This window comes from Pinus tabuliformis, chromosome 1_2, assembly GCF_031772625.1.
Source record: "Pinus tabuliformis cultivar Carrire ecotype Pingquan chromosome 1_2, CPIR1, whole genome shotgun sequence".
Taxonomy (NCBI): Eukaryota; Viridiplantae; Streptophyta; class Pinopsida; order Pinales; family Pinaceae; genus Pinus; species Pinus tabuliformis.
In genome coordinates this window covers 746,841,733-746,848,220 of record NC_142298.1, presented here as the reverse complement: position 1 = coordinate 746,848,220, position 6,488 = coordinate 746,841,733, and positions in this window count along the sequence as shown.

Sequence of the window (6,488 nt, the reverse complement as noted above, 5' to 3'; positions counted from 1 at the left end):
TCGAACCAACCAGTGTGGTTCATCGTCAGGACAAGTTGAAGAACCAATCCGGCTTAGCTTGTTTAATAGGGATGATGGCTGGAAGATTAGCAGTTGCTGGGTCCCAGCCTTGTCTTCCTAGCCTCCTCATTCCCCTTTTGTTAGGTCTTAGGGTTTCTGTCTTCCCTCTCCTTAGGATTGGAATAATAATAAATAGAGATTATTCAATAAATATGAATTATTATAATTTATTGATTTAATTTCAATGACCATTATATTTAAATAATAAATATGGATTATATAGATATTATATATTATTCATTTTTAGATATACATATACCTTTATTATTAAACGAATACATTTAGTTAAATTAACTAATGAATTCTTTTAATATATAAGTTACCTGATTTAGCTAATTTCTAAAAATAATATATTATATATTATTTGTTTTTAGATATACATATACATTTATTTAAATTAACAAATGAATTCTTTTAATATATTTACCTGATTTAGCTATTTTCTAAGAATAATAATAATTTAATATAACAAGAATATTAGTGGTTTGACTAGGGTCATTAGGTCAAAATTAGCCGTTGGCAATATAGCCGTTGGAGTCTCTGCACACTCTATTTAAACAAGCTAAGCCGGATTGGTTCTTCAACTTGTCCTGACGATGAACCACACTGGTTGGTTCAAAACGCGTCGACAAAAGATTGGTTATGTGATTTCGCCGAAGATTATCTAAACAATATGAGATATATTTTAAAATTTAAAATTAGTTTAAATACAAGTTAAACACTTTAAAAGAATATACAATTAATTTTTTTACATTTTATTTTAAAATATTATAAAACCATTATAATAAAATAAAATACCAATAATAATAAATTTTAAATAAAATATTGCAAAACAAACTTTTAAATGAAACGCTATAAAGTAACTTTGCTTTAATATGATCATCATAATTAACATCACGATCAATTGACTGGAAAAACAATTCTTAATTTTAAAAACACATTTAAAAATTACAACTTGAACTTGATTTTATATAGCGTTAGTGCATTTTCTTCATTTTTATACTTATAAATTTACATGTGCAAATGCCACAGTAAGTGCATTTTCGTGGTTGTCACGTTTATAAATTTATGCTAGTGGAAATGTCACAATTTATTGAGTTGCTTCCCTGATGCAATTTTTCCTGGTCATTTTGTAATGCACTTTCTGTGGATCGTTTTATATTGAAATTGATTAAATGAAAATTTTAATTTTTTTAAATATTTAATTTAATTTTTTCATAAAGATTTAAACCTTTATCTATTTGGTAAAGAACATATGAATTATTATTAATAGCATGTGACTTCATGAATAGATACAATGATTGTATAACATGAGTTGTCATGGGACATGTAATTAAGATTTTGAGTTGAAAATACTTTATTCTCATTAATATTCATATTCTTAGAAATATATTTAAATATATTTTTTACTAAAAAATCATATTAATCTAACCAAATTGTTAAATTTTAATGGTATTGGAAGCTTGTTTTTAGCCAATGATGTGTCAGTTGAACTTTCCTTTTTACTAATAAAAGTTTATATATCAAAGTTGGTGGTACATGCTTACCTTTTTTTTTACTAATAAAAGTTTAAAGTTTATATATATCAAAGTTGGTGGTGAATACTTGCATTTTCTTTTTGGTTCCCAACACAATCTCTATCTACCTATTGTAGTTTATAGTTTGTTTATTTCTTTATGTTGGGATGCTTTATTTCTTTAGGTTGTGGATGCTTTTTTTCCTTATCTTTCTTCTTTCTTTCTTCTTTTTTTTATGATTTTTGGTTTATATTTATTTGACTAATTTTCTTTCTTAATGTTGTTTATTTTTTTTACTATGATTTTTTTTGTTTTATTTTATTTAGTTTTTTTTGTTATAATTTTTTTCTCTATGTTTTGGATGCTTCGTCATTTGTACTTGATTGACATAGATTCTCTTTAGCGTCTCTTAGTATGGTTTGTCTCCCCATATTGTGGATGCTTTGTAATTTATACTTGTTTAACCTAAATTCTCTTTCTCTTTGTGATCTACACATATTTGTGTTGCTTCTGCACTTTTACTTAGTCTCTACTTGCTTCCCTCGAGACTACTTCCTTGTTTTAGTTGTCCATGTTTGGGTCTCTCCTTGTTTGGCATAGAATCACTTATTAATTTTGTTGTGTGCCCCTCTCCTTGTTTCAAGCCTCAACATTGTCTACTTAGTATGCACACTCCATAAAATACTATAATTCATTTTCTATGAAAGGAAGAAGAGGAAGATTGTTTTATCATTATAATTGTAAAATAAAATATGAATATTAGATGAGCGCATAAAAAATACCATATATTATATTTTGTAGGAAAAAATTTAAAGAAAATGATAGAGTTGAAAAAAAGGATGCATTTTGTATAGGTTTTATGTGCCCTAACAATATCATGTCCCCATTTTGATCCAATAACTAATTGTAAATTATTATGTTTAGCATCGTCTTATTTCAACATGAATATTTCATTGCATGTGAAGTTGAACTGGACAAGTCAAAACATTGTATGTATCTAAACTTTCAATTAATGAAAATTTTGAACAATTGACTGAGGCATAAGCACTTATAGGGGCCATGTTACCATATTGGGGAATATTGAGGGAGGAAATAATGGGGTCCTACATGTCTATTAGATCCCAAGCCACCTTTCTAGATCAATTTTGTGAATTTCCCTTTATTTTTCTTTTATCAACAATCCTAGCCAATCATTCAATGGGCGTAGGGAGGTTGGTGGAGGTTGTCACCTCCCAAAATTATGAAAACATTGGCTGGTAGTTAAGAGAGTCCTCTTAGTAAAAAATCTAATGAATGGCTTTACTACATTCCAAAGGGATTGTGGAAGACCAAACTCTCAAGGGAGAAGAAAAATTGTAATTTAGTTGGGTCGCATGTCCAAATGGTGAGGGCGAGTAGGGTTTCCATGTTGGAAAGGATCCAAATGGTGAGCAATTTGACTAGTGATGGAACCTAGTGAACAACCCTTGGTTTTCTACCTTAATCCATGTGAGAAAATTTTCTGAAAGATATTGAGTGTTAGCAATGATCGAAGCTTTGGTAAGCCTGAATAATAAGGAAAGTGAAGAGGACCTTGAAATTTTTAAGTTTATATGGTTCAAGTTGTTTATTGATGAAATAATATCCACAAATGTGAGTATTTTCATGGATGTTTTAGAGCCACCAACCAGGTAATACATGAGAAAAAATGAATATTAGGAGTGGAATGAATAGTTAACTAGCTACTGAATAGTTCTGTCTGAAACCCTATAGCTAGTTAGAGATAAAATGTAGTTGACTTAGAATGATTTTAGAGTTTATGTTGCACATTAATGCATTTGGGAATGACACACTTGTCATTATAGGACTTTAAGAAGTAAATATCTGTAACTCTTCTTCTCATTTTAATTCTCATATTTTCAAGTAAATGAACTTCCCAAATTTGTGGGGAAGTTCTTCTACATGAAAATATGAGAATTAAAATTAGAAGAACAGGTGCATGACATCTCAAAATTCTTGAAAGCATGTAGGGAAAAGCATGTCATTGTAAAATGCGCTATCTTATAACATAAACCTAAAATCATTCTAACTCAAATACATGTTGTCTCTACTCAGCAATAAGGTTTCAAACTATGATATTCTTGGTGGCTAGTTAAATATTTATGCTACCCGTACTCTTTATTATTTGTCATGTTTAACAATGAAATTGGTTGGTGGCTATAAAATGTCTATGAAAATACTCACATCTATGGACCTTCCTTCCTTAGAAAATAAATTCAACTAGACAAACTTAAAAATTGCAATCGTAGCTCGATATGCAAGGGGCATTCATTGGGAAGTTCATTTACTTGAAAATGTGAGAATTAAAATTAGAAGAAGAGTTGAGGATCTTGAATTCTTAAAATCCTATAGGGACAAGTGTGTCATTCTCAAATACTTTAATTTTCAACATAAACTCCAAAAAATTTCTAATTCAACTACACTCTCTCTCTAGTCAGGTATAATGTTGCAGACTACACTATTTTTTGTGGCTAGTTAACTATCCATTATTTCCTTGCTCTTTATTCTTTCTCATGTCTTCAAAATAGACTAGGATTTTGGATCTGAAACGTTAAAAAAATACTCACATCCATGGATCCTCCTTCCTCAATAAAAGATTCTAACCACAAAAACTTAAAAGTTGTAATCACAACCTGATATGGAAGGTGCATTCATAGGGAAGTTCATTTACTTGAAAACACGAGAATTAATATTAGAAGAAGAGTTGTGGATATTTACTTCTTAAGATCTTATAGTGACAAGTGTGTCATTTCCAAATACATTAGTGTGAAACGTAAACTTTGAAATCATTCAAACTCAACGACATTCTATCTCTAGTCAACCATAAGGTTTTCAAACTACACTATTCTTGGTGGTTAGTTAATTGTTTATTCCACCCATGCTCTTCAATATTTCTCATGTCTTCACAGTGGAAGTAGTTGGCGGCTCTGAAACATCAATGAAAATACTCACATCTATGGATATTGCTTCCTCAAAAAACAACTCCACCCATAAAAAATTAAAAGACATGGAATGGGAATTCATACGAAATCTTATTTACTTGAAAATATAAGAACTGAAATTAGAAGAAGAGTTGTGGATCTTGACTTCTTGAAATCCTACAAGGACACATGTGTCATTCTCAAATGTATTAGTGTCTAGCACAAAATCTAAAATCACTCCAACTCAGCTACATTGGCCCTTTCATATCAGGATGTCATTGTAGTTTTTAAGTTTTTGTTTTTAGAGTTGTTTATTAAGGAAGGAAGATCCACATATGTGAGTATTATCACCAACATTTCAAAGCCACCAACCAAGAATATTGTCAAGATATGAGAAAGAATGAATAGTGGGGGTGGAATAAATAGTTAACTAGCCACCAAGAATAGCACAGTCTGAAACCCTATAGATGACTAGAGACAAAATATAGTTGAGTTAGAATTATTTTAATGTTCATGCTACATAATAGAAAATTTAGGAATGGCATGCTTGTCCTTGTAGGCTTTGAAAAAGTCAAGATCTATAACTCTTATTCTAATTTTAATTCATATATTTTGAAGTAAATGAAATTTCCCAAAAATTCCATTTTTATAGAGAGCTATGATCACAGTGTTTAAATTTATATGGTTGGATTTGCTTATTGAGGATGGAAGATCCATAGATGTGATTATTTTCATTATTGTTTTAGAGCCACCAATTAGGTCTATTATCAAGACATGAGAAAGAATGAAGAGAAGGGGTGAAATAAATAGATAACTAGCCCCAAGGAATATCACAATATGAAACCCTATAGCTGACTAGAGATAGAATTTAGCTAAGCTATAAAGTTTTCAAAGTTTATGTGGCATGAAACATAATTTGGGAATGACACTCTTGTCCCTGCAAGATTTCAAGAATTCAAGATCCGCAACTCTTATGCTAATAGTAATTTTCATATTTTCATGTAAATAAGAATCCCCGTGAATTCCACTTCCATATCGGGCTATGATTGTAGTTTTTAGGTTTCTTTGTATGGAGTTATTTTCATATTTGATGGCATTTGCAGGTGTTACGATCCTATAAATATAGTGATCAAGGTATGATTATCTAGTTATTTATCCCATTGGGTTGTTGTAACTTAATTTTTCACTTTAAGTTGTTTTTAGCTTTTGAAGAGAAAAGATAAGGAAAGTAGAAAAAGAAAAGAAAAGAAAAAATAAGAAAATTAGAAAAAGAAAAGAAAAAAGAAAAATAGAAAAATTATGAAAATATAAAAAGAAATAAAAATGGAGAAAAAATAAAAGGGGAATAAAAAAAATATGTGAAAAATAAATAAAAATAGAAATCTCCAAAGGGGCACACTAATTAAAATGTCGCCTTAATTTTTTTTATTATGGTTAATGATGATTAATTAGAAATAGGCTTTGTTAAAACGGATGTGATGTTTTTTCACTTTTGATAAAGTGTTCACAAGTTTGAAAGGTTGAGACTGTCCTTGCCCGAATCAATAGTGGAAGATGATGTTCGCCCCCCCCCCCCCAACCCCCCCAAGTTTTTGGGACTTAACAAGGGGGCGGGTCCAAAATATGGTTTATAAAAACCTGTCGAACGTTGCGTGGCGGCTCCAAAATGATTTCAAGGACCTCTCCCCCTTTACCACTTAGTGCTTGCACCCCCCCAAAAACCACTGCCCGCTCCCGCCTGCTACCACTCCATCCATTGCATGCCTCCCGTTGTCCATTCAACCATTGACATCACCTTACCATCCACGTCACAGTACCATTGGTTATTCAATTATCCTTCCAATAGTCATATGGACGTTGGTCATTAATAACTCCCGCCAATGTATAATTCCTTTAATATGGCACTCCAAAATGGTAATGTTTATGTTAATCACCCCCGCCCCTCTTTCTT